The sequence below is a fragment of the Rhipicephalus microplus genome, unplaced genomic scaffold (genome assembly GCF_043290135.1).
Source record: "Rhipicephalus microplus isolate Deutch F79 unplaced genomic scaffold, USDA_Rmic scaffold_12, whole genome shotgun sequence".
Lineage (NCBI taxonomy): Eukaryota > Metazoa > Arthropoda > Arachnida > Ixodida > Ixodidae > Rhipicephalus > Rhipicephalus microplus.
This window is the reverse complement of record NW_027464585.1, coordinates 19,202,283-19,214,813: the sequence shown is the minus strand read 5'-3', so window position 1 is coordinate 19,214,813 and position 12,531 is coordinate 19,202,283. Positions and strand designations below refer to the sequence as shown.

At 41.4% G+C, this 12,531-nt stretch overlaps 1 long non-coding RNA gene across 1 annotated transcript; it reads right to left on the bottom strand.

The window, feature by feature from the left end:
* Positions 1 to 10,305: 10,305 nt before the first annotated feature.
* LOC119163887 (uncharacterized) lies at positions 10,306 to 11,939 on the bottom strand. The gene is made up of 2 exons (XR_005108754.2): positions 11,730 to 11,939; positions 10,306 to 11,603 (listed from the first exon to the last, which is right to left on the bottom strand). It is a non-coding gene; the product is annotated as an uncharacterized LOC119163887 (long non-coding RNA).
* Between the last annotated feature and the right edge of the window lie 592 nt (positions 11,940 to 12,531).

The following is a 12,531-nucleotide window of genomic DNA, read 5'->3' as shown; positions in this document are numbered from 1 at the left end:
TCCCCAACTAGAAACTACACAACTAGAAACTCCGCAACTAGAAACTCGTCAACTAGAAACTCACCAACTAGAAACTGCACAAGTAGAGACTTCGCATTTAGAAACTCTTGGATAGAAATCCTGAAACTACAAACTCCACAACTAGGAAATCCGCAACTAAAAAATCTACAACTAGAAACTTTCAACTAGAAACTCTGCAACTAGAAACTCTGCAACTAGAAACTCCACAGCTAGAAACTCCACAACTAGAAACTCCACAACTAGAGTCTCCACAACTAGAAACTCCACAACTAGATACTCCACAACTACAAATTCCACAATTAGTAACTCCACATTTAGAAACTCCGCAACTAGAGACTCCGCAAGTAAAAACTTCACAACTGGAGACTTCATAACTAGGAACTCCTCAGCTAGAAACTCCACAACTAAAGACTCCACAACTACAAACTCCACAACCAGAAACTCCAAAACCAGAAACTCTGCAACTAAAAATCCGCATCTAGAAACTCCACAACTAGAAATTTCACAACCAGAGACTCAATAACTAGAGACTCCACAACTAGAAACTCTGCAACTAAAAACTACACAACTAGAAACTCCACAACTAGAAACTCCACAACTAGAAACTCCACAACTAGAAACTCCGCAACTAAAAACTCCACAACTAGAAACTCCACAACTAGAAACTATGCAACTAGAAACTCCACAGCTGGAATGTCCGCAACCAGAAACTCTGCAACTAGAAACTCCGCAACTAGAAACTCCACAGCTAGAAACTCCCCAGCAAGAGACTCAACAGCTAGAAATTCCCGAACTAGAAACTCCACAACTAGAAACTCCACAACAAGAGACTCCACAGCTAGAGACTGCAAAACTCAAGACTCTGCAACTAGAAACTCCACAGCTAGAAACTCCGCAACTAGGAACGCCACAAGTAGAGACTCCGCAACTGGAAACTCCACGACTAGACACTCTGCAACTTGAGACTCCGCAACGACAGGCTCCGCAACTAGAAACTCTGCAACTAGAAACTCCACAACTAGAAATTCCACAACTAGAAACTCCGCAACTAGAAACGCCACAAGTAGAGACTCCGCAACTAGAAACTCCACGACTAGACACTCTACAACTTGAGACTCCGCAACGACAGGCTCCGCAACTAGAAACTCTGCAACTAGAAACTCCACAACTGGAAATTCCACAACTAGAAACTCCACAACTAGAGACTCCACAACTAGAAAACTCCGCAACTAGAAACTCCACGACTAGACACTCCACAAATTGAGACTCCGCAAAGACAGACTCCGCAACTAGAAACTCTGCAACTAGAAACTCCGCAACTAGGAACTCCACAGCTAGAAACTCCACAACTAGAGTCTCCACAACTAGAAACTCCACAACTAGAAACTCCACAAATAGAGACTGCACAACTAGAAACTCTGCATTTAGAAACTCCACAGCTAGAAACTCCGCAACTAGAAAGTCCACATCTAGAAACTCAACAACTTGAGACTTGGCAACTAGAAACTCGGCAACTAGAAACTCAACAACTAGAAACTCCAATACTAGAAACTCAACAACTTGAGACTTTGCAACTAGAAACTCGTCAACTAGAAACTCATAAACTAGAAACTGCACAACTAGAGACTTCGCATTTAGAAACTCCTTGGATGGAAACCCCACAACTACAAACTCCACAACAAGGAAATCCGCAACTAAAAAATCTACAACTAGAAAATCGAAAAATAAAAACTCCAACTAGAAACTCCACAACTTGAAACTCCACAACTAGAAACTCCACAACTTCACACTTCGCAACTAGAAACTCAACAGCTAAAGACTCCACAACTAAAAAACTCCGCAACTAGAAACTCCACAACTTGAAACTCCACAACTTGAAACTCCACAACTTGACACTTCGCAACTAGAAACTCCACAGCTAAAGACTCCACAACTAAAAAACTCCGCAACTAGAAACTCCCCCACTAGACACTCCACAACTTGAGACTCCACCACTAGAGACTCCACAACTAGAGACTGCACAAGTAGAGACTCCACAACTAGAAATTCCACAACCACAGACTCAACGACTAGAGACTCCTAAACTAGAAACTGTGCAACTAAAAACTCCACAACTAGAAACTTCGCAACTAGAAACTTCAACTAGAGACCCCACAACTAGACAACTCCGCAACTAGAAACTCCACGACTAGACACTCTACAACTTCAGATTCCGCAACGACAGACTCCGCCACTAGAAACTCTGCAACTGGAAACTCCATAACTAGAAACTCCACAACTAGAAACTCCACAACTAGAAAACTCCGCAACTAGAATCTCCACGACTAGACACTCCAACACTTGAGACTCCGCAACGACAGACTCCGCAACTAGAATCTCTGCAACTAGAAACTCCGCAACCAGAAACTCCACAGCAAGAAAATTGCAACTAGAAACTCTGCAACTAGAAACTCTGCAACTAGAAACTCCCCACCTAGAAACTCCACAACTAGAAACTCCACAACTAGAGTCTCCACAACTAGAAACTCCCCAACTAGATACTCCACAACTACAAATTCCACAACTAGAAACTCCACATTTATAAACTCCGCAACTACAAACTCCGCAACTAGAAACTCCACCACTAAAGACTCCACAACTACAAACTCCACAACCAGAAACTCCACAACCAGAAACTCCGCAACTAGAAAATCCGCATCTAGAAACTCCACAACTAGAAATTTCACAACCAGAGACTCAACAACTAGAGACTCCACAAATAGAAACTCTGCCACTAAAAACTCCACAACTATAAACTCCACAACTAGAAACTCCACAACTAGAAACTTCGGAACTAAAAACTCCACAACTAGAAATTCCACAACTAGAAACTATGCAACTAGAAACTCCACAGCTAGAATGTCCGCAACCAGAAACTCTTCAACTAGAAACTCCGCAACTAGAAACTCCACAGCTAGAAACTCCACAGCAAGAGACTCAACAGCTAGAAACTGCCGAACTAGAAACTCCACAACTAGAAACTCCACAACAAGAGACTCCACAGCTAGAGACTGCAAAACTGAAGACTCTGCAACTAGAAACTCCACAGCTAGAAACTCCGCAACTAGAAACCCCACAAGTAGAGACTCCGCAACTAGAAACTCCACGACTAGACACTCTACAACTTGAGACTCCGCAACGACAGACTCCGCAACTAGAAACTCTGCAACTAGAAACTCCACAACTAGAAATTCCACAACTAGAAACTCCACAACTAGAGACTCCACAACTAGAAAACTCCGCAACTAGAAACTCCACGACTACAAATTGCACAACTAGAAACTCCACATTTAGAAACTCCGCAACTACAAACTCCGCAACTAGAAACTCCACAGCTTGAAACTCTGCAACTCGAAACTCTGCGACTAGAAAATACACAACAATAAACTCAAGTAGAAACTCCCCAACTAGAAACTACACAACTAGAAGCTCCGCAACTAGAAACTCGTCAACTAGAAACTCACCAACTAGAAACTGCACAAGTAGAGACTTCGCATTTAGAAACTCTTGGATAGAAATCCTGAAACTACAAACTCCACAACTAGGAAATCCGCAACTAAAAAATCTACAACTAGAAACTTTCAACTAGAAACTCTGCAACTAGAAACTCTGCAACTAGAAACTCCACAGCTAGAAACTCCACAACTAGAAACTCCACAACTAGAGTCTCCACAACTAGAAACTCCACAACTAGATACTCCACAACTACAAATTCCACAATTAGTAACTCCACATTTAGAAACTCCGCAACTAGAGACTCCGCAAGTAAAAACTTCACAACTGGAGACTTCATAACTAGGAACTCCTCAGCTAGAAACTCCACAACTAAAGACTCCACAACTACAAACTCCACAACCAGAAACTCCAAAACCAGAAACTCTGCAACTAAAAATCCGCATCTAGAAACTCCACAACTAGAAATTTCACAACCAGAGACTCAATAACTAGAGACTCCACGACTAGAAACTCTGCAACTAAAAACTGCACAACTAGAAACTCCACAACTAGAAACTCCACAACTAGAAACTCCGCAACTAAAAACTCCACAACTAGAAACTCCACAACTAGAAACTCCACAGCTAGAATGTCCGCAACCAGAAACTCTGCAACTAGAAACTCGGCAACTAGAAACTCCACAGCTAGAAACTCCCCAGCAAGAGACTCAACAGCTAGAAATTCCCGAACTAGAAACTCCACAACTAGAAACTCCACAACAAGAGACTCCACAGCTAGAGACTGCAAAACTCAAGACTCTGCAACTAGAAACTCCACAGCTAGAAACTCCGCAACTAGAAACGCCACAAGTAGAGACTCCGCAACTGGAAACTCCACGACTAGACACTCTGCAACTTGAGACTCCGCAACGACAGGCTCCGCAACTAGAAACTCTGCAACTAGAAACTCCACAACTAGAAATTCCACAACTAGAAACTCCGCAACTAGAAACGCCACAAGTAGAGACTCCGCAACTAGAAACTCCACGACTAGACACTCTACAACTTGAGACTCCGCAACGACAGGCTCCGCAACTAGAAACTCTGCAACTAGAAACTCCACAGCTAGAAACTCCACAACCATAGTCTCCACAACTAGAAACTCCACAAATAGATACTCCACAACTACAAATTGCACAACTAGAAACTCCACATTTAGAAACTCCGCAACTACAAACTCCGCAGCTAGAAACTCCACAACTTGAAACTCTGCCACTCGAAACTCTGCGACTAGAAAATACACAACAATAAACTCAAGTAGAAACTCCCCAACTAGAAACTACACAACCAGAAACTCCGCAACTAGAAACTCGTCAACTAGAAACTCAACAACTAGAAACTGCACAAGTAGAGACTTCGAATTTAGAAACTCCTTGGATAGAAACCCCGAAACTACAAACTCCACAACTAGGAAATCCGCAACTAAAAAATCTACAACTAGAAACTTTCAACTAGAAACTCTGCAACTAGAAACTCTGCAACTAGAAACTCCACAGCTAGAAACTCCACAACTAGAAACTCCACAACTAGAGTCTTCACAACTAGAAACTCCACAACTAGATACTCCACAACTACAAATTCCGCAATTAGTAACTCCACATTTAGAAACTCCTCAACTAGAAACTCCGCCACTAAAAACTCCACAACTGGAGACTTCATAACTAGCAACTCCTCAGCTAGAAACTCCACAACTAAAGACTCCACAACTACAAACTCCACAACCAGAAACTCCACAACCAGAAACTCTGCAACTAAAAATCTGCATCTAGAAACTCCACAACTAGAAACTATGCAACTAGAAACTCCACAGCTGGAATGTCCGCAACCAGAAACTCTGCAACTAGAAACTCCGCAACTAGAAACTCCACAGCTAGAAACTCCACAACTAGAAACTCCACAACTAGAAACTCCGCAACTAAAACTCCACAACTAGAAACTCCACAACAAGAGACTCCACAGCTAGAGACTGCAAAACTGAAGACTCTGCAACTAGAAACTCCACAGCTAGAAACTCCGCCACTAGAAACGCCACAAGTAGAGACTCCGCAACTAGAAACTCCACGACTAGACACTCTACAACTTGAGACTCCGCAACGACAGGCTCCGCAACTAGAAACTCTGCAACTAGAAACTCCACAACTAGAAATTCCACAACTAGAAACTCTACATCTAGAGACTCCAAGACTAGAAAACTCCGCAACTAGAAACTCCACGACTAGACACTCCACAAATTGAAACTCCGCAACGACAGACTCCGCAACTAGAAACTCTGCAACTAGAAACTCCGCAACTAGGAACTCCACAGCTAGAAACTCCACAACTAGAGTCTCCACAACTAGAAACTCCACAACTAGAAACTCCACAAATAGAGACTGCACAACTAGAAACTCTGCATTTAGAAACTCCACAGCTAGAAACTCCGCAACTAGAAAGTCCACATCTAGAAACTCAACAACTTGAGACTTGGCAACTAGAAACTCGGCAACTAGAAACTCAACAACTAGAAACTCAATTACTAGAAACTCAACAACTTGAGACTTTGCAACTAGAAACTCGTCAACTAGAAACTCAACAACTAGAAACTGCACAACTAGAGACTTCGCATTTAGAAAATCCTTGGATGGAAACCCCACAACTACAAACTCCACAACAAGGAAATCCGCAACTAAAAATTCTACAACTAGAAAATCGAAAAATAAAAACTCCAACTAGAAACTCCACACCTTGAAACTCCACAACTAGAAACTCCACAACTTGACACTTCGCAACTAGAAACTCCACAGCTAAAGACTCCACAACTAAAAAACTCCGCAACTAGAAACTCCCCCACTTGACACTCCACAACTTGAGACTCCACCACTAGAGACTCCACAACTAGAGACTGCACAAGTAGAGACTCCACAACTAGAAATTCCACAACCACAGACTCAACGACTAGAGACTCCTAAACTAGAAACTCTGCAACTAAAAACTCCACAACTAGAAACTTCGCAACTAGAAACTTCAACTAGAGACTCCACAACTAGAAAACTCCGCAACTAGAAACTCCACGACTAGACACTCCAACACTTGAGACTCCGCAACGACAGACTCCGCAACTAGAATCTCTGCAACTAGAAACTCCGCAACTAAAAACTCCACAGCTAGAAATTTGCAACTAGAAACTCTGCAACTAGAAACTCCGCAACTAGAAACTCCCCAGCTAGAAACTCCACAACTAGAAACTCCACAACTAGAGTCTCCACAACTAGAAACTCCCCAACCAGATACTCCACAATTACAAATTCCACAACTAGAAACTCCACATTTAAAAACTCCGCAACTACAAACTCCGCAACTAGAAACTCCACCACTAAAGACTCCACAACTACAAACTCCACAACCAGAAACTCCACAACCAGAAGCTCCGCAACTAGGAAATCCGCATCTAGAAACTCCACAACTAGAAATTTCACAACCAGATACTCAACAACTAGAGACTCCACAACTAGAAACTCTGCAACTAAAAACTCCACAACTAGAAACTCCACAACTAGAAACTCCGGAACTAAAAGCTCCACAACTAGAAATTCCACAACTAGAAACTATAATAATAATAATAATAATAATGGTTTATTTTTCCACCAATACACAGTTGATGGAGGGGGTGAGAATAAAAGCGATTATCCGCTTGACTAAGTTCTCACCCCCCAATGTACATAAGGCAGTGGCGGTGGCGGCAACAGAACACCACAGCTGACAAGAATACACAACATTAACAAAATTAGAATTGATAAAGCCTTCAAACTAAAAAAGAAAAAAAAAAACCCACACAGACACAGTGCAATAAACATATATAGTAATATAAATCAAAAGTCGCAATATGTAAAGCACGAATACATTAAACATATTATTTACATGCAGCGGTGACTGCATTTTCATCCTTTGTGTTTTTGTTTATTGTTTTCCCTAATTGTTATCTACGAACTTTGAAGATAAGGTCTTAATTGTCAGGAGTGTTAATAAGATATTGGCGAAGTTGAGAAAGGGTGATATCTGCTATGTTAACACCTGATGAATATAACCTGTTTAATTGTAACGGTAGCTGATAAGTAATTTTTTGTTGTCCATAGTTAGTTCTTATACGAGGAAGCATCCAAGGTGGTTGATGACGGTGAGGGTACTTTGATTGATAACGTATCATGGAAGCGATATCTGTAATAGTAAATGAACGTTTTTTTTGTTCGATCTTATAGCGGCGTAAAAGCCTGTAAATGTATAGGTGGTAAACATTGATGATTTCATGTTCACTAAACAAGTGATCTGTTGTATGTCTGTGAGGAAGGTTGTAAATTAGACGGAGGATTTTATTATGGAGTGATGAAATTTTTCTTAAATTAGTTTTAGTCGTTGTCGCCCACACTAACGTGCAGTAGTTCAAGTGTGAAAGGAATAAAGCGTGGTATATAGCAAGCTTTGCCTTTAAAGGTAAAACAGATTTATGTCGCCAAAGTATACCAACCGCTCTCGATGCTTTTAATAAAATGTTGTGGACATGATCATTCCATTGCAAATGTAGTGTGAAATAAACTCCTAGTGATTTTATTGACCTGACAATTTCAACTGGCTGGGATTTATACAGCAAATGTACTAAAGTATCAGATTTTTTATTAATAGAATTAAAAATTATAGCTTTAGTTTTATTTACATTAACTGACAGTGCATTTTCCTTTGTCCAAACTTCTAGCTTACCTAATACATTGTTACCACGGGAAGATAGCTCATTGTGTGTATCAGCTGACAAAAGGATTGTAGTGTCATCCGCATAAATAATAAACCTGGATTGATCATCAATGTTCGCAATATCATTAATATAAATGTTAAAGAGAAGAGGCCCAAGTATACTGCCCTGTGGCACACCGGCTGTAATATCACGCGTTTTGGACTGAAAATTGCTGATTTGAACGTACTGCTTCCGATGAGATAAATAAGATTTTATTAAATCTAAAGCGTGCCCTCTAATACCACATAAATCCAATTTTCTAAATAAGATACTGTGTACTATGCAGTCAAATGCTTTGGTAAAATCTACAAAAATGCCTAACACGAACTTATTTTTTTCTAATTTATCAAGAATATATTCTTTTTGATGAATCAAAGCAATTTCCGTAGAACGGTTTTTTCTAAATCCATACTGAGAATCATTGATAATATTGTTAGATTGTAAAAACTTGTCCATGCGTTTCAGTATGATTTTTTCCAGACATTTAGAAAAAACAGGAAGGATACTAATTGGCCTATAATTGCTAAAGTCATTTTTGTCTCCCTTTTTGTAAAGCACAATTACTTTTGCTATTTGCATAGCCGAAGGAAATGTAGCGGTTTGCAGGCACAAATTAAAGATATGTGTAAGCGGCACACAGATTAATTCAATGACATATTTTACTGGACGAATTTGTATGTTGTTTAAATCACATGACGTACTGTTTGAAAGCTCAAGAAACGTTTGCGTTACTTCACTCTCACCTACTGGTTCAAGAAAAAGAGTAGATGAACATCTGGCAGTAGGGGTGTCTTGTGAGTTATGTGGTGTAGAATGATCCCTTGCGAAGTACAAACTAAATGCCTCAGCTAATTTTTCCCCTGTGTAATCTTCTCCTTTATGAGTGATCTTGTCGAAATGCGTATCCTCAATGAAATTAGCGTCCAGAGAACGGATTTGTTTCCATAGTTTATCAGGATGCCGAAATGAATTTTCGAATTGTTTTTCATAATATCGCTTTTTGGCATTTCGGATGTCACTGGTCAACTTGTTTCTGTAGCTTTTAAACTCTTGAAACAGCTGTGTGCTTTTGGAGGCAATGTATGTGTTATAGAGTTTATTCTTCTGTTTAATGCGTGTATGAAGTTCATTACATATCCAAGGTTTTCTTATCTTTTTCATAGTACGTTTCTTTTTTAGCGGAAAGTGCCTATTATAAACACCGCAGAATTTACTAAGAAACTTTTCATAAGCTGCCTCTGCATTAGTTTCATTGAACACATCACTCCATGACATAAGTGACATTTCACTGTGAAAATTTTCAAGAGCATTAGGTGTGACGTACTGAACCATTGGGGTACATGTGTGTTTAGATCTAGGCTGCTTTTTCTGAAAAAACAAATAAATGCCCATGTGGTCACTTAAATCGCAACAGATTACCCCTGAATGTATAACAGAATTGTTAATATTAGTAATAAACAGGTCAATCAGTGTTTCTGAGTTAGTAGTTATACGAGTAGGAAGCTTAGTAACAATACTGAAGCCAAAACTTCTTAACAGCACATCAAAATCAATTGCATGGGCAGAATTAGACATCATGTCTATATTAAAATCACCGCCCATAATGACATCATAGTGATGCGCAGAAGTAAAAGAAATATATGATTCAATGTACTCAAAAAATACGTCAACATCTCCACTGGGTGGTCGGTAGAACACTGAATAAACGGTATTATTTGCCAATACAGAAACAACCTCAACAGCAGATGACATGCAACAAAGTTCCGAGATCAATTCACATTCGATTTTCTTATTAACGAAAATGCAAACACCTCCACCACGACCCATATTACGATTGACGGCAAATGTGGAAAATGATGGCAAACAAAAGCTACTGCTCAGCCATGACTCAGATACCATGACGAAATCAAAAGACAGGTTAAAACTGTCTAACAAAATTTGCAGTTCATCAGCCTTATTGTTCAGTGATCGTACATTCAAATGAAAACATTTCACTGATGAGCCCAACCAATCGGTAGGCATGACGCTGCGAATGTTGCAAGGCAACACGAATCTATTGTTAGCCATTTTGACGTGATGTTCACATATTATGTGCTGACGTGCCTAACCACAGTAAAATTAGCCAGCTGACTCGCGTCCCTGACAACATGGGACGGTTCGCCATCTTTCCTGCGGATGAAGATTTTCCCGTTTGCATACCACACGTAACGGAAGCCATTATCGCGAGCCCATTGCTTCACAGTCCACAATAGTGTTCTTGCCCTGCGCGTTAGGTTTTCCGAAAAGTATATGTTTGCATCCTTTTCCTTTAGTAATCGCCTTTTCTGCAGCCACATATCCCTCAGCTTTTGGCTTTGAAAACGTATGATAATGGCGGGGGTCTTATTTGCCTTCGCCGGAAGGCGATGATAAGCTTCAAGGTCGTGATCGCTGACCTCAGGAACTTGGATCATCCTGGCTATCTCGTTTATCTTTTGGAGTAGATTCTCGTGCTCGTTGAAAAGTTTCCCATGAATTTCCAAGTTTCGGCTCCTGCTACGCATTTCCAGGTCATTCAAGTCAGAGTTTATCTGGTGTAGTTCCTCGTCAGGCCTTGCTCGTTCCAACTGTTCAGTTCTCTTACGGAGCTGCTCAATTTGTTTATCTTGGCTGTCCAATCGCTTCAGAATGGTATCGAAATGATCAGACATTGTTTGCACTGCCTGTTCAATGCTGTTCATCTTTTCATTTAGTGGCATTAGAAAATCAAGTTTTTGACTTAACTCCGCAAAAGCAACAGCAAAGTTAAAATCCTGACGAGCCGCAGCAGCGGCACCTGCACCGACGCATGGCGCACCAGTTTTACACGTGGAACACACATAGTTTTTGCGAGAATTGGTGCCACTTCTCGTCTTATCAAGCGGCTCAGTCAGTCCAGAGCACTGTTCGATGTGATAAGAATTACCACACTTTTTGCATTTCACTTTAGCATCAGTAGTTTCTAGGGTAAGCATGCAAGCAAGGCATATGTCCTCCTCAGAAACACTCATCTCTCATACACCTCGAAAAGCATGACTACGACGACAAGTTTGGCAGTAGCAGCAACCAGCAGAAAAATAGGAAAAGGAAAACACTGTGTGAATGTGTGAAGACAAACCTGTGAAAAATGCAGATGAACACGTCAGAACGGGCGTCTATCGCCGGTCACCGCTACTGCCAAACTGCCGATAACAGGTGGGGGCAGGGGCGTCTCAGATCATGACGCAATCCCAATGTTTGCGATGCCAGATTCCGTCGGCCGCCGAGTCCTGGACATCCAAAAGAAGAATAATGTAGCAGTTGCCGGCGTTGCAAGGTACCACGCTCGTCAGTGCGGCAGAACCAGCTATCCAGAGAATAGGACCACCGGTATCAGCGGCAGGACAGGGACGAACCTGTGAAAAATGCAGATGAACACGTCAGAACGGGCGTCTATCGCCGGTCACCGCTACTGCCAAACTGCCGATAACAGGTGGGGGCAGGGGCGTCTCAGATCATGACGCAATCCCAATGTTTGCGATGCCAGATTCCGTCGGCCGCCGAGTCCTGTGAAAAATGCAGATGAACACGTCAGAACGGGCGTCTATCGCCGGTCACCGCTACTGCCAAACTCAACTAGAAACTAGAAACTCCACAGCTAGAATGTCCGCAACCAGAAACTCTTTAACTAGAAACTCCGCAACTAGAAACTCCACAGCTAGAAACTCCACAGCAAGAGACTCAACAGCTAGAAACTGCCGAACTAGAAACTCCACAACTAGAAACTCCACAACAAGAGACTCCACAGCTAGAGACTGCAAAACTGAAGACTCTGCAACTAGGAACTCCACAGCTAGAAACTCCGCAACTAGAAACGCCACAAGTAGAGACTCCGCAACTAGAAACTCCACGACTAGACACTCTACAACTTGAGACTCCGCAATGACAGACTCCGCAACTAGAAACTCTGCAACTAGAAACTCCACAACTAGAAATTCCACAACTAGAAACTCCACAACTAGAGACTCCGCAACTAGAAAACTCCGCAACTAGAATCTCCACGACTAGACACTCCACAAATTGAGACTCCGCAACGACAGACTCCGCAACTAGAAACTCCGCAACTAGAAACTCCACAGCTAGAAACTCCGCAACCATAGTCTCCACAACTAGAAACTCCACAAATAGATACTCCACAACTACAAATTGCACAACTAG